This window comes from Siphateles boraxobius, unplaced genomic scaffold, assembly GCF_051911475.1.
Source record: "Siphateles boraxobius isolate OS27281-9 unplaced genomic scaffold, OSU_SipBor_1 118, whole genome shotgun sequence".
Taxonomy (NCBI): Eukaryota; Metazoa; Chordata; class Actinopteri; order Cypriniformes; family Leuciscidae; genus Siphateles; species Siphateles boraxobius.
In genome coordinates, this window is record NW_027508720.1 from 2,720,338 (window position 1) to 2,746,548 (window position 26,211).

Here is a 26,211-nt window from a genome sequence, read left to right on the forward strand (position 1 = left end):
GTGTATGAATGAGTGAGTGAATGGGTGAATGAGAGGCATATATGTAAAGCGCTTTGGTGGCCATTGGGTCTGTGAAAGCGCTATATAAATGCAGTCCATTTACCATTTGGGGGCAGTCATGGCCTAATGGTAGCAGAGTTGGACTGGTGACCAGAGGTTGCTGGTTCAATTCCAGTACCGGCAGGAATATGACTGAGGTGTCCTTGAGCAAGGCACCTAACCCCCAATTGCTCCCCGGGCGCCACTCAAGGCTGCCCGCTGCTCCGGGTGTGTGTATCCACGTTTGCAGTGTGTGTGTGTACACTACTCACTACTCTGCTCCTAATGTGTTTGCACTTACTTGGATGGGTTAAATGCAGAGGTCAAATTCCAAGTATGGGTTACCATACTTGGCTTTCACTTTCACTTTCACTTTCACTTTACATTTTCAGTTTTATAAAGATTTGTATTGTTGTTTTTGTTTAAATAAACATGTTTATTAATACAAATGTCTGGTTCAGTTTCTTTAACATTTAGGCAAATATCGTGTATGGTTTGTGGTTTAAAAAAAATGTGATTTGTTGTATTTTCATACATGTGTATATTAAACATGTTAATCAGGTGAAGCGATTAGCTGCATATACAATTCTATAACATTTCAACATTAAATATGACTAAAATCCAAATTAGTTCATGATTGGAAGTTAATAAAAACTTGGGTGGTTTAAAGTGAATTGAGGAAAAGGGTAATATTAATATTTTAAATTGTGTTAAGTAGTTTGGTGCTAATTGTAGCTCTAACCACCTGTCGGGCAGGAGCTATATCTATTTCACAATATAATTTGTTACAAGAATTTACAATATTTGGTTTGTTTTCTAGAAAGGCTTCAGATAATAGGTGGATAGTGGGCTTGAAGTGGAGCTGATGGCAAGCCATAACGCCTGAATAAAGGCTATAATGGTTGAATTAAGACAAAAGACTGTCTCATGCCGGTCAGAAGTGTGAAAGGGTCATTGATTGAGGACCATAAAGTAAGAATTGAGCAGTTCTCCTGGCCAGACATTAGTTAAGTAGGTGTTTACAGGGCAATAAAATGGCTTATGAAATTATTCACAAAATGCATCGTTTTAGAGATAATTGGGTTTATTCAATGGATGAGAATATAATACAATTTATGGAAGTGCAGATGTCCTCAAACACAAACGGCAGTGTTACAAAAATATGGCATTGGTCTATTCAAAGAATCACTCATTCCCTCCGTTAAAATGCATCATTAATGCAGCTCTGATGTCAGCCCCTTCGGTGTTTGCACACTCAGGTAATGTCTGAACAATAGGCTCAATGTTTAGAGTCCTGTCTGGGTGCTCTTCAGTGAAATTATCACCATGTTCCTCACAAATGTTATGGAGCACACAGCAGGTCAGTGCAATCCTCTTGCTCAGCTCCAGCTTGCAGTCATTTCTTTTTAGGAGGCACCTCCATCGTCCTTTTAATCTCCCAAAAGACATCTCCACAACCGATCGTGCACTGCTCAGCCTGTAATTGTAGGTGTGCTGTTCAGGGGTCAGTCTGCCAGTGTCGGAAAAGGGCTTCATGAGCCAATTCTGCATGGGGTATGCCGGATCACCGATCAGGTAATGTCCAACATCACAGCCAGAGATGGTCACTTTGTTTTGCCCAAGTAATTCCCCGTCACTTAGGGCCTCCCACAAATGTGACTGTCGTAGCACTCGGGCGTCATGCACACTCCCTGGATAGCCAACACAAACATCCCAGAAAAGACCTTTGCCATCCACAACTGCTTGCAGAACAATAGAATGCCAGCCTTTACGATTGAAATAGTCTCGTGGATAGTCCTCTGGTGCAATTGTTGGAATGTGGCTGCCATCAATTGCACCCACACACTGTGGAACTCTCCAACGATTATTAAAGAAAGTGGCCATTTCTAACAACTTTTCAGCATCAGGAAATCTTATGTGGATGGGAAGGAGCACCTTGATGACTGTGTTGCAGAATTCCTGAACACAATTAAATACAGTGCTGAGGCCTACCCCAAAAAGATGGCTGATTGTCCTGTATTCACCACCCGTGGCCAGTTTCCAGATGGCAATTGCCACACGCTTTCGGATTGGGACACACAAAAGGTAGTTTGTGTTCCTTCTCCCCATAGCATGCTTGACCTGACTGCAGATGTACTCAAACGATTCTGGGGATACACGGAAATTCTGCATGAATTGTAACGGGGTGAAATCCGGAACAATTGTTTCCCACCAGTGGCCAGATCGTGGGTATGCCCACATTACAGGTGGCCTCCGCCTTGCCTTCAGCTGCAAGATTGCCTGTAAAGATAAAAATATATATATAAATATATATACTGTAGGCTATATATAAGTTTCATTTATGGGAAATAGGGTTTATGTATATTTTCTATCAAGTATACAGTGCAGTATAAATACTATAAAAACAGTTGAGCTGTAGCAGTGAAGCGTTTATTAATTCATCTATAAGTACCACTTAAAAGACAGGGCTACTATATTTATAAGGTTTTTTCCCAGTCTTTTTAGGGTCATACATTGTCTTTTCAGACAACTTATTTTCATAGCCTTCTTGTCCAGTGAAAACCATGTATAAATCTAAAATTGGACATTTTTAATAGGCTAACGTTACACATTACAGCTGCAGTAATACTAATAAAAAAACATAATATAGCATATAATAAAACAACACTGACAGTGGACACATTTTTCTGCAGATTATCTAGTTTTAGTTTTATTACTGTGAGTGGTTTTTGCGTTTGCGTCACACATACATACGAGATTTCACAAAACAGCGTCGGAAACCTTATTCAACCTATGCTTAATACATTTTAATTTAACTGCAATGTGATCGATTATCAGCAAAATCGATGCTAGGAGGTTAGCAACATGCTGAGGCTAAAATATAAATCTCAGACTAAAGTCGGCATCTTATTGTTAAAAATAAATGTTATGTACATACCGTTACTCTCGCTTGTAATCTCCGTCTGTACAAATAAAGGCGAGCCACGCGAACACGTTGGATCCGCCGTGTTTGGATGCCGATGTAGGTCCGCAAAGCCATGAACATCAGTAGCCAATCAACGTCCGCCATTGTTTATTGGTGTGTTTGTGTTTAGCGCCACCGCGCTAACGTTGCTGGGAAAGATGAGACGTATGCAGTGACGTAAGAGCTGGCTCTGTTGTGGCTCTCTAGCCGGTGGAAAGGCAAACCGGTTCTTAGTAAGCTTATCAGTCGAACCAACTCCGAACCAGCTCTGGCTCTGGCTCTGAACCAGCACCCGGTTCTTGTTGGTGGAAAAGGGGTAATGGAGAGGCCTATGAGAGTGCATGGGATCCACCTTCAGCAGCAGAACCTGTGCTGGCACTGCCACAGCCTGTAGAGGAGGGGGGCAGGGATGTCCGTGAGGCTCTGATGCGTTACTTGAACAGTTGACTATGTCTGTTCTGTAAAGTGTGTGGTCAATAAACTTTTGTGCAGTATTTTAAAATGTTCCCCTTGCATATTTCTTAACCCCTTTCACGGAAAAGATCACCGATTATTTTAGTAAAACATTTCACCACTCGTTAAAACATCACACTCTTACTTGATCTGGAAAAACTTTCCCTCATTATAAAGATTTAAGACTCCAGCTTTGATATTTGACCACTTTTATGATAAATCTGCTTTGCAGTGACATTAAATTCTTAATCTATTCCAGGAGTGTGAAATTATTAATTTGTAACATTTGATATTTTGAATAGGAATCATCTCTCATAATGCAGTCAATCATGTTTTCTCAGGTTTATTTGTGTTCACTTACATGCAATATACAGCATCTGGAGAAATAATTATCACATGTTTTTTAAATATTTATCATACAGAATAATATTTCTATTAATTTTATGTCATAACACTATTTTAAACCGTGACCGGAATCTGATAAAAATACTCGATGGTGGTTTAAAGGGTTAGTTCGCCCATTTAAGACATGAAGTTGTATGCAATCATTACCAGCACTATAGTGTATACACACTTACCCCTTTTCCACCAAAGCATTTTGAGAGCCGGTTCGGAGCCGGTGCCTACTCGCGAACCGGTTCTTTGTGTTTCGACAGCCAAAGAACCGGTTCTCGGCCAGGAAAACTGGTTCCAAAGCGGCACCAACTCTTTGCTGGACTAGAACCAGAGAACCGTTCTTTTACCACCGTGTCATGCTTACGTCGGGGGCTGGGGGCGGGTTTAGATGTGTCCTAAACATATTTTATGACCGCAAAGCCAGGAGAAACATTTGCAGAAACACGATGTAGTCCACCATTGTAATTATTATGCTTGAAGTTGGCGCAAGCGTTTCTAGCTTTTTTTAAATTTTATTTTTTTATTGAAAACATTATGTAAGCAAAGAAGAAAACAGTCAAAACATAGAACAAATAAACGGAAAGAAAAAAGACACAAGACAGAGGTACATAACTAATCAGAAATGATTACATATCAAAGGAAAAGATTAAAAGACTTACTTATTTCAATTGTTTTTAAAGCCTTCATGGTACACAAGTTAGAGATAATCCCAAAATAATGTACTTGCTAGCGTTTCTGTATGGCGACGTGCACAGTGACGTAACGACGTCGTTCGCTGGGCGCTCTAGTCAGTGGGAAAACAAACCGGTTCTGAGAAGGTTCGCAAGTTGAACCAACTCCGAACTAACTTTGAACCAGCACCAGTTCCGAACCAGTTCTTTTTTGGTGGAAAAGGGGTAACTGACCCACTCTGTTGTCACCCCCCTGGTCCGAGTTCTGACCGCTGGAAGTTTTTGAATGAAGTAATCCCGGCTACTTTCCGGGGCCACAAAACTGTGCGTTTTTACGTGAAAAAAAGATTTGCGTTTCAAAGCTTGATTAATTTAACACAAAAAAAACACGCCGGGCAAAATTCATACCTCAGTTTTAATGCGGCACTATTTTCCTTCCGTTTCTATCAATCCGCGCTGCTGTCAATTACCCCTTTTCCACCAAAAAAGAACTGGTTCGGAACTGGTGCTGGTTCAAAGTTAGTTCGGAGTTGGTTCAACTTGCGAACCTTCTCAGAACCGGTTTGTTTTCCCACTGACTAGAGCGCCCAGCGAACGACGTCGTTACGTCACTGTGTACGTCGCCATACAGAAACGCTAGCAAGTACATTATTTTGGGATTATCTCTAACTTGTGTACCATGAAGGCTTTAAAAACAATTGAAATAAGTAAGTCTTTTAATCTTTTCCTTTGATATGTAATCATTTCTGATTAGTTATGTACCTCTGTCTTGTGTCTTTTTTCTTTCCGTTTATTTGTTCTATGTTTTGACTGTTTTCTTCTTTGCTTACATAATGTTTTCAATAAAAAAATAAAATTTAAAAAAAGCTAGAAACGCTTGCGCCAACTTCAAGCATAATAATTACAATGGTGGACTACATCGTGTTTCTGCAAATGTTTCTCCTGGCTTTGCGGTCATAAAATATGTTTAGGACACATCTAAACCCGCCCCCAGCCCCCGACGTAAGCATGACACGGTGGTAAAAGAACGGTTCTCTGGTTCTAGTCCAGCAAAGAGTTGGTGCCGCTTTGGAACCAGTTTTCCTGGCCGAGAACCGGTTCTTTGGCTGTCGAAACACAAAGAACCGGTTCGCGAGTAGGCACCGGCTCCGAACCGGCTCTCAAAATGCTTTGGTGGAAAAGGGGTAAATGTCAACAGTGCGCACGTGACGATCAGCTCTTCCATAGTGTTTACACAATGGATCGACAACAAGGTAAAAAATATTAAATTAACAATGGTGCGAACTTGTAAATTCCCAGGCTGTGACAACAAGGATGTGCCGGGATCAAAGTTCAAATTTCATCGTTTTCCTGTATCAAATATGAATATGAGACAGCTTTGGCTGGTTGCCATCGGCTACTCAGCGGGAGCTAAATTATCTCGAATAAAGGATTTTCGTGTGTGTAGTGCTCACTTCAGTTCAGCGAAGACGATTACATCTCCAACCAAGGAGGAAAAGGAAAAAACATGATTTTAAAGAGTTTTGCTGTACCAGTACCACGGGTAAGCTCTATTTACTAACTTTATGATCCCATGTCTAAACTGTACGGTAAACAAGATGATGTTTAGACTCCATTATAAAACACGTGAAAAGATGTGTAAAAAAAATATATATATATATATATTGTTACAATTTGCTGTGAAAAATATTTGATTGAACACACCATTTGTCATTCATCCTGCCTCTTGCTACAGCTGTGGTGGGCCCAGCATCAGATTGGACAACTTCTCTGTCCTCTCGCTCTCTCTCTTCCCGTTCTTTGTCCATCTGCTCAAGTTCGGCATCGGTATACTCCGGTTCATAAAGATATCCCTTTGTCGTTGAGTTAAAATTACTGTCTTCATCTGATCCGTCTGACACTGTGCTAAAATTAGTTTCATCATCTGAAGTTTCGTAGTCGGACATGTTGTCGGCGAGTCGCGCTATCAACAGCTAATCGTCACGTGCGCACTGTTGACATTGACAGCAGCGCGGATTGATAGAAACGGAAGGAAAATAGTGCCGCATTAAAACTGAGGTATGAATTTTGCCCGGCGTGTTTTTTTTGTGTTAAATTAATCAAGCTTTGAAACGCAAATCTTGTTTTCACGTAAAAACGCACAGTTTTGTGGCCCCGGAAAGTAGCCGGGATTACTTCATTCAAAAACTTCCAGCGGTCAGAACTCGGACCAGGGGGGTGACAACAGAGTGGGTCAGTGTGTATACACTATAGTGCTGGTAAGGATTGCATACAACTTCATGTCTTAAATGGGCGAACTAACCCTTTAAAGTGAGTTTTAAGTAAAGTGTATTATTAATATTTTATATTTTGTCTAAATGTAGCTTGCTGATACCTGTTGCTTTAATCCACCTGCTGGAAAAGCTATTCTATTATATAATTCAATTTGTTAAAAGAATTCACGTAAGGTCCCAAAAATATGTATAAGGTCCCAAAAATATGTATATATTTTGTTTTTAAACAAGACTTAAAATAATAGGTGGATTTTGCGTGTATACACACTAAAAAACGATGGGTTATTTTTTTAACCCAACCGTTGGTGTATGCATGTTGGGTCATTATATTGGGTTATCTTAAAATTTGTTGGGTTATTTGGCTATGCCGTTGGGTTATTTTTAGTTATAACCTAACTGTTGGGTTAAAAACGTTCGCGCTTTGAAACCCATCAGCTGAGATCAAAAAGGAGATGGCTTTGGCACTAACTGCCAAGTTTCCTTGCCTGAAGAACAACGAGGGACATGGATATGTAAGTTGTGCTGATTCCGATTAGAAGATAATCGAGAGCTGATAAAGAGGATCAGTCCCCACTTTTTTTCATAAGAGTGATTTATTTATATTTATTTGCAGCAGGAGTCATGGTATACACCTGGTCGTTATCGTCACCCTGCAACAGGTAACCTGGAAGAAAGACTACGCAATGTGAGGAAACGTCTTAGAGCCCCACACAGTCAGAGACAGCACAGCCATCACAGAATTCCTCTTCCCGACCAAGTTTTCCACTGGCAGGTTAGAACTAGGGATGTGTCATGATTGTCCGAAACAAGTGCATTTTTAAATGGGCAAGTGAGTGAGATTTTTACTTGCAATTGGACAAGTTGCCAGTACAGGGCTCAACAATAAGGACTGTTCGATGATGCTGAGGACAGTTGATTCATTCATGTTACTATTTCATATAAATCCAAAGAGTCATGCTTAAAGATGGCCATCGTTAAATATCTGCAAAGACCAGAGCATTAAAATTACATAAATGTAGGCCTATATTACATGTATAGTCTCTCAGTTTATTTGCTTCTATTTTAGAACACTTGATGATTATCTAATAAAGTCCTCAAAACTGAAGCAATGCTCTTATAGCTAAAAGTGCTTGAATGGGATGGATTACTCAAATAAGCAAATTCAGTCATTTACATCCTAAATTTTAGCTTCCTAAATGACTTGCCTATATGTTTACAACAACTTCCAACATGGTTGTGACAATCATAAACAAGGGCCAGAACTGTTTTTAAGGTTAGTAAATGATGGCAAGGTTGTTTTTTATTTTATTTTAATTAATTAATTTAATTGGTGTGTGCCTAAAAAGCTGATAATTTGAATTGGTTTTTAGAGAGAGAGAAAACATTTGCAGTGCTAAGGGTACCCCAGAACCAGGTTTGGGAATCACTAAGATAGTTAATTATCACTCAAGTTTTTTCCAGACGTTTTCCCTAATTTTAGTGTGTTTTATCTGCTGTAGAGTCTGAGTCATCTTTGACTGAACTTCACACAATGATTGAGTGGCTAAATAACAACAGAAGCCCCCACAGCCAAGTCGAGGAGTTAATGAAACGTACAGCACCTCATCGTGCAGCGTGGATTCGATCCTCTGATACAAAAACTGTTGAGGAAATAAACAGAGAATATCCCAGACTTAACGATTTTCCTGGAATGGTGAGTTTTATTATTATTTATTATTATGAGAATTATTTGCATTTTAGGGAATTTATTGAAGGGTTGTCTTGGCCTGTAGTAGAAATCCTACATTATTTAGAAAAGTAAAATGCTTCATTCTATTGTTACTTGTAATCTTGCAAAAAAAAATGTTCAATTTAATGTTTTTGTTTAGATATCACAGGACTTTGGAGTTTTATTCCCTGACAATGCAGACCGCCTTTATGAGTTTTGGGCTCCTGTCTTCACTGACCGGATTTTACTTTTTGCAAGAAAAGAACCCAAGGCTGCTGATGTCCTTCTAGAAAGTCTGGAAACATTGTCAAATGCTAGGACATCCTATTAAAATCACATAAAGTATACCATTTCTAGTCTCTGCACAGGTAGTTTCAGATCTGTTGACCAAATTATAGTTTCATATCACTTATATGAAATTTCCAAAATTACTTTTAGTATCTAAATATCTATGTTGAGCACACTCTTTCTGGCATGTTATTGAATAAAAAAAGGTACATTTCTTCAGGAATACTGTAATTATTTAAACAAGAAAAAAGTAGGGTGAGACTTGATTTGATCCACTGGTTTTTTGAAAACTGTAAACATTCTTTCGGTAAACTTGTCGTTCAAGATGTTCGTGGTGAAGTTGCCTTTAAAACCCTTCCTGCTGTTCTGCCATCATCGCCATACCGCACAGATGGGAAAATGGTCCGTCCAACTTATGCTGAAATGAAGCACAGCTTCATTGACATTAAACCAGTAAGTAAAAGTAACACTGCAACATCAGCTGTTGACTGGCTTTATATATATATATATATATATATATTATTTGAGGTTCATTTATTGTTCATATAAAATTTTGTACAAAAATGTAATGTTTTGGATAAAAGCGTCTGCTAAAGGATTAAATGTAATGTATTCACAAAACAAATTATTACTCTGTTTTGCCTTATTTCCAAAACAATCTGCAGTTAAATGTTCTGAACAAACATAATCCTCTGATGATCCAAAACGCCATTAAAAATAAATAAATCATCCACTCATTTCTAATGCTGGAATCAATCAGAAAGATGTGCAGAAACACAGAAATGCTGTTTATTATGGACATGTAAATAAATATATTGTATCCATAGAATGTTCTTCACTATATATGCCAACTAAAGTATATTTATCTTTTAAGGTTGGAACTAATATGGTGCACTACCTAATTAGTGAGACAAGCCAGGATCCACACATCTTGGTGCTTGGGGACAAAGAGAACTCCTCCCAAGTTTTCATCATTTTCAACGGGGAGGCAATTGAAAAGGAGACCATACTGCAAGCAGTGGATGTGTGCTTCAAAATATTCTACATCTATGACATTAAGTACCCAAAGCCTTCTGCTCCCATTTGGGAGTTTTTACAGCATGCTGTCTATAATATTCCTGAAGGAGTTCCTTCGATACATTGCCACCTCCTTAAAAGCTTTGTTTTCAATGTTACTGATCATCAGTAGGTCCAGTAGCCAAACACCATATTAAGGTGTTTATAACACAATGTGTACAGTATGACCTTTTTTAATAAGCATATTTATTTTTTATTGTACTAAATTTGTGTACTGTATGTACAGATGGATTTTGAATTTGTACTGTATTTAGAGTTTTCTGTGTGTTTAGGCACATCTATACAGTATAGCCTTTTTAATAAGTATGTTTATTTACATTTATTGTGGCACATATCTGTATGTTTTTAATTTATGTACTGTATGTGCACGCATGTTTTAAATTTGATGTATATATTTTAATATTTGCAACTCATAATTGTTTGTTATATTTATTATACACGTATAATTTGCATTCTAGGTTAACTAATATTTATTACATTATAAATTTAATACTTGAAGCATGTTAAAACATATTTATTGTGTTTATACTCCAATAAAAAAAAATGTATTTAAAAAATTGTATTTTATTTATTAAAATAAGGTCCTAAATAAAAATAAATATTTAACTCAACTGTTGGTTTAATTTAACCCAACTGGTATTTAACCCAATGCATTGGGTTAAAATAACCCACAGTTGGGAAGGTGCTATACCACCCCATAGTTGGGTTATTCGTTGGGTTATTTTTAACCCAACATTTTTAAGTGAGTAGTAGGATGACATGGGTATAATGCCAGAATAAAGGCTATAATGGCTGAATTCAAACAAAAGAATAGCGAAAAAAGAATAATGAAGATTCAGTCTCATACCGGCAGAGGTGTGAAAGGTATGTCTATTGACTACAATAAAGCATGAATGGGACAGTTCTCCTCACCCGACATTAGTCAATAGACTGTAAATGGGTGTCTACAGGGCAATAAAATATTTGATAAGAATCTAATCAGCCTTCTCTTAAAAAAAAAAACTCCCCATATATACTCCACAGCATGGATATTTTTAAGAAATCTTCAGATTTAAAATCTTTTTTCAGTCAGATTTAAAATTCAGATCATGCTTCCTTGAGCTTATATATCTCAATATTAATAACAGTCTGATTAATTCGGAGTCTTGAACTGTAAACTCTTACTTCTAGACTTGGCTTTCTTAATATATGTTGGTTATGTCTCCATTCAGAATAGATTATATTCAAGTGGGGCATACATGACACCCAGCACAAAAAGGTTGCTACTCATAAGTCACAGCAACCCCTTTTTATTTTGGGTGTCATGTATGCCCCACTTGAATATAGTCTATTTTGCATTTCAAAGGTATAATTAGCTATATTACATGCTAATGAAATATTAAAGCATTAAAAAGGAAAGTACACGTTTAACAAGTAAATTGTATTAAAGAAAAATGTAAACAGATCAAACTTCAAACAAAGTGCAAATATATTTACTGAAAAAATTAAATATATAAAGACATATATAAACAAAAATTTAAAAGTAAAAAATGTACACCAAGCGAACTTGACATTTTGTGCAAATGTATGTAGTGCAAAAAAATAAATATATATATATAAAATATAAAGACGACATATATAAACACAAATTTAAAAGAAAAAAATGTACACTAAGCAAACTTTAAACGTCGTGCGCAAACGTATTATACAAAAAAATTCAGAGAAAACAAGTTAAAAAATAACTATTTCTATGAATTATGGACTAGAGAGGTTTTAGTCGGGCAGAGAGGTCTGTTGTTGCCGGCCACTCATCGCCTGTACAAGCATCCCCATGACGTTGAGGAAGGCTTGATTGAATGCAGCCGTTTGTGCATTTTCCTCCGTCCTTAAGGCCGCTTCCTGCTCCCTCGCTTGCCGGGCCTCATCGATTGCCATCTGCAAATGGAGCTCCCTCTGTGCCCGGTTCAGTTCCTGCTGTTGAATATCAGCCACCTGCATCTCTCTTAAAACAGCTAGATGCTCCTGATGGTGCATGCTCCTTTTCCTCTTGCCTAGATACAAAGGAAGAACAGTTATAATTGTGATTTTTTTCTAAAGGTAAAAAAAAAAAGGAGAGTAAAAATAAAGCTAACAGAATCACATATCAATTAATTTATGAAATAACTGTTCATTAACAACCCTTACATGATCTACAGTGTGAACTAATCACAAAGTTACAGTAGCTAGCAATAATGTATTTATGGTGAGCAACAGGATTTCATGATATATCCAATTTTATTGCAGGCATTCAAATCGACATAAGAAAAGGATTAGGTAAGCTTAGTCTAGATATATGATTTGTAACAGAAAGTGTTTTAGTCGTATTTCATACCTGGTACCAAACGCTCTGGTGTCCTGCTGGTGCTGGAGGTTGCTGGTGTAGGCGGTCGTGCTGGTGGCGAAGCTGCTATCACCATTTGGGACGTTGAGGCATCACTGCAAGGAGAAAGTGCTAACGAGTCAATCGTAGACAATGCATCTGAAACAAAAAGTTACACAAATTATTGCAACACAAATCAAACTAGCAACAATAACAAGTCCAGAACATTTAATTTAATTAAATAGTCATAGATGTATAAAAAAATCAAAATAAAGCTTTACAGTAGATGGTCAATCAAGTGAAGCTTTCAAACTTAATATATTGTTAACTTAACACAACGTACCATCATCGAATGTGTTGTCTAACAACGAGGTGGCCGAGTCCAGGGCACCCTCTCTCCCATTGCTCGCAGGTCGTCTTCCGTAGATAGCGTCCATTTGGTCGAACCACCTCCACGTTCTCCTGTTCACACCACTCCGGCCGTTGTGATCCTTTATGGTTCTATAGTCACTCTTAAGTTTTTTTAATTTGTCCCTACACTGTTTGTAGGTCCGGTAATAGCCGTGTGCGGCTAAGAGCTGAGCTACTTCTTGGAACACTTTTTCATTCCGTTTTGCCCCATCCAGCTCTCGCTGGATCCGCTCCTCGGCAACCAACGAGAGGAACGTCTGCACCTCGTCCACTGACCACGATTCAGCCATTTCTTTTTTAAAGTTTTGATCTCTTTTTTTTCAAGAAGTAAAAAACAGATGCTAACGCGTTGGCTGTTGTCTACTGGTTATTTAAATCTAGCGGGTTTAGTGTCTCGTGTCGCAAATCCAATGACGCTGGTAGTGACGATTCTATCTGACCAATCAGTGATCTGCAGTGTTTTTACGGCACATTTTAGTACCGGTACGGTATGCTTGGAACCTCAACAGACCAGGTACCATTTAAAGCGAGCCGAAGCGAGCCATACCGTACCGTACCATGCAGTGGAAAAGCACCACAAGTGAGCCGTACCGAACCGAACCGTACCGTACCATGCAGTGGAAAAGCGCCAAAGCGTGCCGTACCGAACCGAACCGTACCGTACCATGCAGTGGAAAAGCGCCATAAGATTCGCTTTCCGGGGAAAAGCTTATCAATACAGAGTTCTGTCAGGTCCATTAAGTCAAGAACACACAGACAAAAAATTAATTTAAGAATTTTATTGAATAGATTGCAAACAAGTTGATGTTCCTGAATTAAAATGTTGGCTGTATGGCTCTGTTCAGGGAGTCCTCTGACCTTTCATGAGCACCATGAAATAGCAGAGAGTCAGAGGACAGCAGCAGCAGCATTAGGGAACGCTCACACGGTTTAAGACTGTGAGAGCTAAAATATCCCCCTGTGAACAGAGCAGGCAACATGACATAAGCAAATGCCACGTTATGCATAAGGAGGAGCTGGGGAGGTGGCGGGCAGCAGAAGCGAGCAGCGAGCCAGCAGAGCGAGCAGCAACCAGCAGAGCGAGTAGCAAACCAGCAGAGCGAGCAGCAAACCAGCAGAGCGAGCAGCAAGCATGTATGAGCAAGGTGAATGAGCTTTAAATAGGCACCTTGTTTGAGCTTTGGCCATTGAGCAACGAGGGGAGTTAATCAGCTAATGCAGCTCAGCTGGAGCTGATCAGCTGACGGGACAGTGTTGATAGCAAAGCATTAGCAGCGTCTTGACTACCTGGCCTGCCAGAACTGACGCTGACGCTCAATTTCTGTCAGGTCCATTAAGTCAAGAACACACAGACAAAAAATTAATTTAAGAATTTTATTGAATAGATTGCAAACAAGTTGATGTTCCTGAATTAAAATGTTGGCGGTATGGCTCTGTTCAGGGAGTCCTCTGACCTTTCATGAGCACCATGAAATAGCAGAGAGTCAGAGGACAGCAGCAGCAGCATTAGGGAACGCTCACACGGTTTAAGACTGTGAGAGCTAAAATATCCCCCCCAAACAAAACCACACCTGGCAATCCTCTGTGATACAGAGGATGATTAATTGACTAGAAATGTTCTATTCCCCCCAAAACAAAATTGAGTGTCTCGAACGGTGATGACTGAGGCGCCCTAATTTAGCGATTTATAATAATGGTAAAATTATTAATTATTTACTGTAATGACTAATCAAGATCGCAATAGCTAAAACATGCTGATATCTAGATAATCTGACTTGAACTGTTTGATGGTCTACAGTGTAAGCTCTGAAGAGATGACTAATCTACCTCTGAGAAACGGGCTAGATGAGAAATTAACGGCTGATAGCGCATCAGGGGCATTTATACTGAGCAGAGCGCGAGCAAAATACTTATCAAATGTATTTATTAGCGAAACAAATCAGAGACTTGAGCTCATGGCTTTCTGGGCATCAAGAATAGCCCGAACATCGGGACGGAGGTATCGTTCGTAAGCAGCAGAAGACCACCGCCCCATAGCTTTGAGGGTTGAAACCGGAGCGGAAGCTGCCGCTGTTGTTGCTGCACCGATGCGCAGAGAATGAGCAGTATAGCGGTCCGGGGGCAGTCCACAGAATTGGCAAAGGAGGCGTAGGTGACAAGAAAACCAGGTTCTGGACATTGTTTTCCCTGCCTGCGTGACGAACAGCGGCTCCTGCGGATCGGCACTAGGGCGGTACCTCAAATAGAACAGCATGGAAATTAGAGGACAAAAAACAGTGTTAGACTCAGAAATGTACACGATTACGCCTTTACGATTTTTATCAGTTTTGGAATGTTTTAAAAATAATGTGAAATGGTGATCATGAATTGAGACATCAGAAATTGTTAGATTGAGATTTGGGTCAAATGAACAAGTGCGTGAAGAAATTTCACCACCCCTTAGAAAACCAAAAAAAGCTGTGAGAATGACTGTTTCTAACAACTGATCGGTGTACGGCCCAAAACACCCATCCCGTAATTTTGATATTACTTGTTTAACCAAAGGTAGAGTAAAAGGGAGACGTTTATCATTGCCTTGTGGAGATTGTCTTTTTATCCCGTTCAGCAAAAGGCGAATGGAAGGATTTTCCAAAATACTGGAGGCAGATGGATCCAAGCAGCGCATGTGGAATTGAATGCCAGCGACCGTACTTTTGATGGAAGAAGGCTGCAGTTCCGATTCTCGAAGCAGTGGACTATAAACGCACTAATATATGACATAATGACAGGCAGAGCAGCTACAGATAAAGAAGCACAAAAACTGATGAAATAAGACCATGCAGAGTCATACGATTTTAATGTAGAACTAGCCAAACCCCCCCGCATGTACTGTGCAGCAGAATGCATATAGAATTGAAGAGGGTTATTCAATCTAGAATGGTTTGGCTGAAAGGCGGGCATTCCAGGCTTGATTGTGCTGCAGCTGGACACAGGAGATGAAATTTCTGAAAATTGAAACGAGACAAAGAATCGGCCACTTGGTTATTCAAACCGGGAATATGTTCTGCACGAAAATGATAGTTCCCCATAACTGACAGCCATGTAAGACGTCTCATGAACCTGTTGATAAATGGAATGGATGAACGCCTCTTGTTAATTATATTAACAGCAGCTTTGTTGTCGCAGAAAAACATAATTTGTTTCCTAGCCCAGTGTTTACCCCACAGAATGCATGCGACGACGATCGGATACAATTCTAATAGGGCTGTCGAGGAATCATCGGCAGGTGCGGAACGCAATTCGTCCGGCCATGCAGACGCAAACCATTCGTTTTTGAAAATCCCCCCGAACCCTACGGAAGGTGCAGCATCAGTATACAGATTAAGAGCTAAAGATGATTCCATGAAATCATTAAGAAAAAAGGAAATGCCATTCCATTTATCTAGAAGCAGAGACCAAAATTTTAGCTCAGATCTACATCCTGCGTCTAAAGAAACTATATCACTGAGAGTTTTTGCAGATTTAGAAAGGTCGAGAAGCCTGGAAATAAATGATCTGCCTTGAGGAATTACTCTCATAGCGAAATTAAGGTGACCCAAAAGAGAGAGCAAGTCCCTTTTTGAAAAAGATTTTGAATTTTTTGCGACTTTCATAACTTGTCTTATCCGGGATAATTTCTCGAGGGGGAGTGAAGCTTGCATGCGATTTGAATCGAGAGAAATGCCTAGGAATTCGATGATTTTGACTGGACCCACGGTCTTTTCCTCCGAGAGAGGAACGCCTAATTCAGAAAAGGTGCGTTTGAGAGTTGAGATAGAGAAGTCTGATTTTTTTTAAAGGAAAATCTACTAGGAGAAAATCATCTAAAAGATGAAGGACGAATGGTAATTTCTCGTTATTAAGAAGAATCCAGCACAAAGCCTCCGACAAGGTATCGAATATTTTTGGACTGCTACGACAGCCAAAAGTGAGTCTAACCGCAAAATACAATTTTTTCCTCCACTGGACGCCGAACAAATGCCACTGTGAGGGATGCAATGGCATAACTTTAAAAGCATCGGAAATATCTGCCTTTGCAAGCCAAGCTCCACGTCCTGCCTTTTTTATGAAATTGATGGCATCATCGACAGTGTTGTAAAACAGAGAAAATGGGGCTAAAGGAATAAGGCTATTGATGCTGTCAGCCAAACCATTGTGGGGAGCAGAAAGGTCGATAATTAAACGTTTTTTACCCGAATATTTTCGAGTGGCTACTCCTATAGGACTTATCCTAAAAATCGGGAAAGGAGAATAATCAAATGGGCCTATCATGAATCCTTTCTTAACCTCTTTCTCGAGCAAGGTATCCACGGTTTCCGGCTCCTGAGACGCGGACAGTAGGTTATGGCAATGAAAAGATACAGCAGGAAAATGCAGCAGGCCAGCAAAAAAACCCTGAACGAGACCAGTCAGTAAATAATCCACAAAACAGCGGTCAGGATGCTTTCTCAACGCCCGTCCCAGCTTGGGAACGTTTATGGGAGTTGAAGGTTTTATTTCTTTCGCTCCATTTTTATGAAGCGTGTTCTCCTCGGGCACACGGACTTTGGGTGGGCGTTCCCACAGTAGCTACAAACATGAAAATATTTACAATTATGCATCCTACAAATATTTTCATTGAAATTGAAGCAAATAGGAGTACCAAAGTTATTCACCTGGGGGCCGGCTTTATGGCTCGGGCCAGGATGAGACATGGAGGAAATAGGCTTAGATTTAGAGCATAAATTAGTAGAATGCGAAAGAGAGCCGCAAACGGAGCAGGACAGGATTTGGTGACCTGTGAAGTGTCTACTTATGAGCGCGAGATCGACCACGGACCAGTCTAGTCTTTGATTAAAGCGTTGAATGAACATGGCTGCCTTTGCAGAAAAAGACTTGTGATACTCGTAGAACAGAACCCCACCGTAAGAGAGAGCTAGGTCAGAAATAATGGCCAGATAGGTATCTAGTTCGGCTCTGCGCGCTGGATGGACCTCACAGATAACATCCCTATAAACTCCAAATGCGGTAACGAACTCGGGAAAAGTTAGAATTTTTGAAAGTCTAGGGTCCCCATCTTTTAGCTCGACATGCACGTCACCACAGTCTACTATACGCCGTTCACACAGCTCGGAACCCAGCAGGAGTTTAACAAGGTTGATGTCATTACCTGCCAATATCTGTCCCCTCAGCTGATGAGAGATGGCAGCAGCTGGTGGGAAAAAAGGCGAGCCCGTGGAAAGAGGTACGGCGGTTGTTAGGGTCCTTTTAGGTGAAAATTCCGTGGTGACGTCATCACTTTGAGGCTGGCGCGGATGTTGATGCGGGTCGGAGACAACAGCGGCGGTTGAAGCAGGGAAGATGGTCGAGGAAGGTCTGGAAATGGAGCCGTCTTCCAGTGTTGATATCCTAGCGGACATGCCGAGGAGAGAAGTTTGGATGTCAGAAAGTGCCATGAGCACTGGATCATCTGCTGAAAAAGTACTTGGGCCCGGACGAACAGAGCAGCTGACCCGTTTTTGTGCTGGGGCTTTGCTGGCTGTCTCGGGATTTTTTCGCTTCGAGGTGTGCTTTTTTCCGGAGGACTGAGGAGGCACCGGCGGAGATTCAACAACTGGGATTATTAGAGAATCGCAGAGGAGGACAAATAGGTCCTCGTGAGAGGCGCCACGCGGAGGCTGAATGTCATTTAAAAATAGGGTTTCCAGTATTTTTGCCGCGGGCCAATCGCCGATGCATGGTTGGGACGAGGATTTATTCGCCAACCGCCGAGAACTCCTACGAGCGGTAGCGTTATCTTCCGGGCAGGCATCCTGCACCTGATCCGATTGAAATGGTGATGGCCGGGTTTCCTCAGAAGAGTCTTGCGAATCTTCCTCGACAGCGGTGGAAGTCATAGCCGACACTAGGGTAAATAGAAGCAGTACTTTTGCGTTTAACAACATGAGTGTTTTACCAGCGTACAGAACAGCAGAAGCGAGCAGCGAGCCAGCAGAGCGAGCAGCAACCAGCAGAGCGAGTAGCAAACCAGCAGAGCGAGCAGCAAACCAGCAGAGCGAGCAGCAAGCATGTATGAGCAAGGTGAATGAGCTTTAAATAGGCACCTTGTTTGAGCTTTGGCCATTGAGCAACGAGGGGAGTTAATCAGCTAATGCAGCTCAGCTGGAGCTGATCAGCTGACGGGACAGTGTTGATAGCAAAGCATTAGCAGCGTCTTGACTACCTGGCCTGCCAGAACTGACGCTGACGCTCAATTTCTTCCATTTGGCCTAGCACTGTCGCCTCACACCTTCACGAAATGCATGGATGCTGCTCTTGCTCCTCTAAGGCTTCAAGGCATTCGTATCCTCAATTATATCGACGACTGGCTCATTTTGACACAGTCAAGGGAGATGGCGGTTCAACATCGAAATGTTGTTCTAAACCATCTAAGGTGCTAAGGGTTAAGACTCAATGTCAAGAAGAGTTATTTAATCCCTCTACAGAGAACCACTTTCCTGGGGGTAGTGTGGGATTCTGTCACAATGCGGGCACAGATGTCTCCTGCTCGTGTAGACACCATCTTGATCACAGTAACAAGTCTCAAACTAGGCCAGGCCATCACTGTCAAACACTTCCAGAGGGTGCTGGACCTTATGGCAGCGGCGTCCAACGTGCTTCCTTTTGGTCTGCTGTACATGAGAGCCCTGCACTGGTGGCTCAGAACCAGAGGGTTTTCCCCGAGGGGCAACCCTTTTCGCACGATCACGATCAAGGCAGATGCCTTCGTTCTTTGTTCATGTGGAAGAAACCAGGGTTCCTGTCCCTAGGCCCTGTGTTGGGAGCACGGTGTCAGAGAAAGATTCTAACCACGGATGGGGTGCGGTTATGGAAGGCCGCTACACCAGGGGTTCTTGAAGGGACCATCATCTTTCATGGCACATCAATTGCCTGGAGATGATGGCAGTGTTTCTGGCCCTCAGACATTTCCTACCGGACCTCAGAGGCCTTTTCCCCCGATCGCTCTCCTCCCAGGGGTCCTGTAGAGAGTCCGGCGGTAAGGGATCAGCCTACTCCTAGTAGCCCCGTACTGGCCGGCCCAAGTGTGGTTTTCAGACATTATGGTTCTTCTAGCAGGCCCTCCGTGGCAAATTCCGGTCAGGAGGGACCTTCTGTCTCAGGCCGAGGGCACAATATTTCACCCTCGACCAGAGCTATGGAAGCTGTGGGTCTGACCCCTGAGGGGGACCAACTCTTAAATGCCGGTCTCTCAATTGAGGTTGTCGAGACCATTTTAAACTCTAGAGCCCTCTCCACGAGGAAACTGTATGCATTAAAATGGAATGTATTCACTTTATGGTGCAGAGAACGTCAAGTGGACCCAGTTACAGTAGGTACTCAACCAGAATGCCTATTACCGCTGTGACTTGTACCGCGGCAAATCCACCGCAGAAAAAATAATCCAGTCTCATTTCAAAGTCGTTCGCGAAATGACCGCCAGGTGGCGCAAAGGGGCATTTAGCAAAACAGTCGAAATTTCCGCATTTTGAAAGGTAAGTGCGGAGCAAATGTCAATTAACAGTAAGGATGAAATACTACATGGTAATTTCCAAATAATTTCAAAAGCAGTTCTGTTAATAATAAAAAATAAAAAAACTTAATGGGGTTTCATATACCGGTAGGCAATGAAAGAGTTTTTAAAAACATGGTTGTAACAAGGTGCGATTTGCCAGTGGGGGTTCCAGTGGCCTTAATACATTCACGGCTTTTGACGTCACAAAGCGTTTGGAACAAAATATTGAAGTTTATAATTAAGTGTTTTGGCACACCACGCCGTGGCGCTACACATTATTCGAAAATCTTTTTTTATTCTGGCATGTTGAATTAGAGTTCGACAAACGCGACAACGCGTTCACTTTAATTTATTTTTCTCATAACAGCTTAAAGAACTTAATAGGCTATAGCCTACTCCGTAATTTTTGGTCACACAGATAAGATATCATCTTTTAAAACTGTAAAGGTCTACAATAGGCTAACGATAAAATGTTTGCTCGCTCATGTGAGCGAACACACACAGGAGAAACAAACGTTTGGGCATTTCACTAAGACTTCATGGCCAAGTGGTAGAACTTACAATTCGATCATCTAGATGACACAGGTTCAAATCCCGAACAAACATGGACTATTGTAAATTTTATATTAGCCTATTAATGCATTTATATCCTTTTATTAATGCAGAGAGATTTGTCTAGTTCTAAAACTCTGTTACACCATATTTTCTTCTGGTCTAAACATCCCTGCTTCTGCTGAATTATTTTAATCCCCCGCCCACCCCCTCCACAGTTATCAATGCTATAGGCTACTTCACCAATAGACCATATAAAATAAAGATATGCAACAGGCACGTTTAAATGACAAACAATAAAATCAAAACCAACGTTTCAGTAGGCTACGTTCATGGTTCCAGTTGCCTTAATGCACGGCTTTTCAAAATGTCACAAAGCGTTTCGAGATTATTTTGAATGAAATATTGAAGTTTATAATTAAGTGTTTTGGCACACCACACCGAGTGGCGCTACGCATTGTTTTAAAGTCTGGTTTTATTCTGGCATGTTGAATTAGTGTTCGACAAACGCGGCACGTTCATTTGGATTTATTTTTCTCATAACATCTAAAATAACTTAATAGGCTTCACCGTATTTTTTTGGTCATACAGATAGAGCAGAGTAGCCTATATCGTTCAAAACTGTAAACTTTTATTCATATTAAGCCTAGTTCACACTACATGATTTTAAAACGTCGGGCTGAACTGTGCGGTTCACACTACATGACTTGCTCTCTGAGAAATCAGAAGTGTTCAAGTTGTTGAGCTGTTCACACCACACAACACAGCGTGATTGATCCGCAACAGGAGGTAACGCACTACACGAGTTGACAACAACTCTGTCAGCCAACGATTCTATCTAGTCTACAAATCTATCTGTCTAATGTCTATCTTGACGCGAAACAGCACGCGCGCCAATACAAAGCGAAGAACAACACAACACGCGAATATGGACGTCAGACAGAAACTAGTGCTGCAAACTGTTTGCGCGATTATTTGCTCTGAGAAAAAACGCAAAAAAAGAAAAAATAAGAGTATGGGTCGAAAGAGTGGATCTGCATACGCAAAGAGTCTGTGCTACAGAGAGAGTTGGAGGTGAGTAGCCTACAGCATGTTTATATCGGAGATGTAGCTGCATGTTTATGTTTAGCTGACGGCAAAAATCACGTATTTACCCGGTGACCTCAACTCATGCCTTGCTGTGATTGGCTGTTGCTCATGACATCAGTGAGATTGAGTCGTGCGACAGCTCTGGATATCTAGCATGCTAGATATTTTTCTAGGCTCGGCGACGCATCTGCGCGGCGTCTGCGAGGGTCTTTGATGCGTTGTTGGCTCTTTCATACTAACAGATTGGCGAGCGTTAATCGCCCGCTAATCCCCCGCGATTTACACGCGATAATACCCTGACCTGTCGGCGAGCTCAACGATTTGCAAATCGGGCTTAAAATCATGTAGTGTGAACTAGGCTTTAGGCGACAAAAGTTTATCTGTCGTCTCCGAGAACTGCGCGTCAAAGAAATTAACCGAAAGCCACTTGCCTCAGCTCAGTCACGATAAAATCGTCTATGTCTAAAGCCTTTAAATGTCTTAATATTTTATAAATATTATCTGATTATGTAATCCATCTAAAACCGAAAGGTACAGAATAGATTATCTACTCAAACATGTTTAGCTATCATGAAAGCGCTTCCCAATTAGGAAAGGACAAGGCAAGGGGGGAAATCTCGCTCTAATTAAATGTATAGGCTAAATCACCCTGAATTAAAATGTAAAGACGGATCAAATAATTTATTTGTCGAAATGTTGCGATATTGTTTCATTCAAGTTCATAATTAATCTATAAATTTGATTTACTTTAACAGCAGCACCACGAAGCACTGTGGTTCGAGATTTATTTGAATAATAAAAAAATAACTAATTGTAATTAAATGAATTATTGAAATTAAATATTTAGTAATAAAGTTTCATGACAGAAATATCACTACATGAAGCTTAAATTATTTAATTTCTTCATTATCAACACTTTAATAGCCTAATGATGTAGCAAGGCCTAGAATAGCGATTTAAGTGTGAATTGCGACTTCTCTTTAACTCAGTCTCAGACTCAGAGCCTGTGGGGGTTTGGAGGGACAGTGGCTTATCGTGTGTGCAGGACAAAAGGTGTTAATGTTTCCATCTTTCATATGGAGATGTCAGATAGCCAGCCTGATGAGCAGGCAAAGGCAACATTCTTTTAAGGATAAATCTTTCGATGTGTCCAAATGTAGGCCCTAGCCTATAGCTTATTACATTATAAATATTGTTTATTTATTGTATTTAAAGTATTTTCACACAAAATGTCAATTAAAGTGGTCAGTCCAGATGTTTAAAACAGTTTTGTTGAGTTTTAGAATGTTTGAGCAGTGTGTATGATTGTCAACTGGCATTATCTAAACATGAACTGTTGACGAACGCGTTCATGGCAAGAGAATGCGAGTGAGCAGCAGATACAGAGCATTTTAATTCGAGATCAACATCGTTTTATTGTAAGGTTAATTCAACAAGGCATGATGTGTCTTTGAAGCAACAAAGGCTAAATAATTTGTTATAGTTTTTTTGGAGGGAGGAAGACAAAATAAACTTGCTAAAAAGGGTTCCAGCGCGAGAGAGAGGCAAAGAAAAACGCATGTTCTTAATTTATGTCGCTTTGGACTATTTTCGTTTTGACAATAATTTCGTCAAAACAATAATTTAGCAGATTAAACGCGATCATGTAATCTTCCTTCATCAGTTTCGTTGTGCAGCGGCTCTACTGGAATGTAGCAAATTTATGTTGTAAAGTGCCATTGATAATTAAACAAAACGCTTGACTTTAAATAAATAAATAAACAGTTAGTAAACTCGCTAATAAAAAGTTACCCCATTTAAGCATCAAGAACGTTAAAACATCAATGAAGTCTGCCCACAGCTTGTTGACTAAATTGAGATTCGATCTCGGTTCGCTTGAAGGTCCGTGAGGCTCGTGCTATTGCGTTGAATACTGAGCTACCGTCTGAACGCTGTAAATTGTCACCTTATGCTCTTCCAAAGCCTCATTGAGCCTAATATGTTTTTATTGCAATGTTTTATGTTGAAATGTTGTCATTATTTATTCAATTTAATTTCAGTATTGTGATTATGAATTCGTTTAACTACAATGTTTCACTTGAATTCATCTGCTACCAGCTTTCAATCGCCCTGAATGAGCCGCACCGCGGCGGCGATTACGCAATAGAGAGAATAAACTGACACTTTTCAAAGTCTGTGAATGTAGCGCCTCTTAGCGGTTAAAGGCAGCAAATACACACCCGATTATTAGTAAAAGTATTATTCTGGTTGAGTACCAACTGTAACTCCCCAGTGGCTTCAGTGCTGGAGTTCCTCCAGAGTCGTTTCTCTGACGGGCTCTCCCTATCCACCCTTAAGGTCTATGTCACAAAACCTGGATCAACTCTGAAGGACTCGCGATCCTGGGGTTGAATTTGCATAAAACAGTAAAACCTGGGGACCGTCCTGCCACAGCACATACATCATGTAAGGATGCATCCCTAACAAGAGCATTAGAAGACGAGACACACCTAGTGGAGGGGGCCCTGACCCCTAGTGTTTGCCGCATTTTACTTTTTTTTAATGCACAGTGTAAGTGACTCAAACTCACAGCACTGTCAGAGACCATTTACTCAACCGTTTGGCCGCTCCTCAAGTATTGTGTTTACACGAGGTAAAGTATAATTGCAATACTGCCAAAATCCTATTATAATCGCATCATGATGGTGCATGTAAACGCACTCACAATGATACATTATTGTTTAACACATTATAAATATCTATGTTTGAGCAGATATCCACGAACACGGTATTTCACAGTAAACACTGGTCTAAATATTCTGATATTCATCATGATTGTCACGGATAGTGATGAAGCAGACAGGTGAGTGAAATATAACACATGTTTATTGAACAGAAGCACGGAAGCAAGCAGATGTAATGGTGAGTGGAACACAATGGTGAATGGAACTTAGCTGATGGATAATAGTAATGTCCTTCACAGGTGGAGATCAGAACGAGCAGGATGGTGACAATGATGATGGTCCTTGGAGATGGTCGAAGGTTTGAGGAACGGGATCGGATGACGAGGATAGCAGGTAAGTGGAACAGGTAAGGTTTGCGGTAGAGTCTGTGAGTCCATGGAAAGACGAGATTAGATAAGCATGTGAGGTGCAAGTGAGTGTTTTAAGGAGAACAGGTGATGAGGTGCCGGTGTGGTGAATCAGTACTCAGGGGAGAGTGAACGTGTAGGCGGAGCCTGTAGATCTGGTGGAGCCGTGACAGTACCCCCTCCTCCATGGGTGACTCTTGACAGCAGGGCGGAAAGATGGTAATGACGACTACGAGGTCTACCACGACCCATGGGAGCTGGACAATATGGATGTTCGGTGTGAAATTGGGTGAGGAGTTCTGGGTCAAGGATATCGTCACGTGGGACCCATGACTGTTCCTCTAGTCCAAAGTCCTCCCTGTTGATTAGGTACTCTAATCTGGCACCACGTTGTCGAGAGTCCAGAATGTCTCAAACCTGGTAGATAGGTTCCTCTTCAGCTGGGTTGGGAGGAGGAGGTACACCGGCAACAGGTTCAGTGTGTGGTTTCAGGAGTGATACATGGAAGGAAGGTGAAATTCTAAAGTGAGGTGGTAAGTTGAGCCTGTAGGTGACAGCGTTGAGCTGCCTCTGCACGGTGAAAGGTCCAATGTATCGAGGACTCAGCTTACGGCAGGGCAGACGAAGATGGATGTCCCGTGTAGAGAGCCACACTTTTTGTCCAGGTTGATACAGCGGAGTAGCAGTACGACGATGATCAGCTTGAGTCTTGTGTCTCCGTACTGCCTGTTGGAGATGCACATGAGCTGAGTCCCATACCCCTACTTGGGATGACAGCTGGAACCTCCGAGGGCTCACACGACCAGGGAAATAGCGGTGGTTGGTATCCTAACATACACTGGAATGGGGTGAGCCCGGTGGTGGATTGACAAAGAGAATGTTGTGCATATTCAGGCCAGGCTAGGTACTGGCTCCAGCTGTCCTGGTTCTGATGGCAATAGGACTTCAGGTATCTCCCGATCTCTTGGATCTTGCGCTCAGTCTGGCCGTTGGTTTGAGGATGGTATCCTGAGGAAAGACTTATGGAGACTCCCAGGATTCTGAAGAAGGCCTGCCATACTCTGGAGATAAACTCTGGGGGCCACGTTTGGACACTATATCCTCGGGAATGCCAAAATTTCTAAACACATGCTGGAACAGAGCCTCGGCGGCTTCGAATGCTGATGGTAGACCGGGCATGGGTATCAGCCTTGGAGAAACGATCCACGATGACGAAGATGCAAGTTGAACCCTTTGACTTCGGAAGATCCGTCATAAAATCGATTCTGATGTGTGACCAGGGTCTGCGAGCAATAGGAAGAGGGACCAGTTTACCCTCCGGAAGCTTCCTCT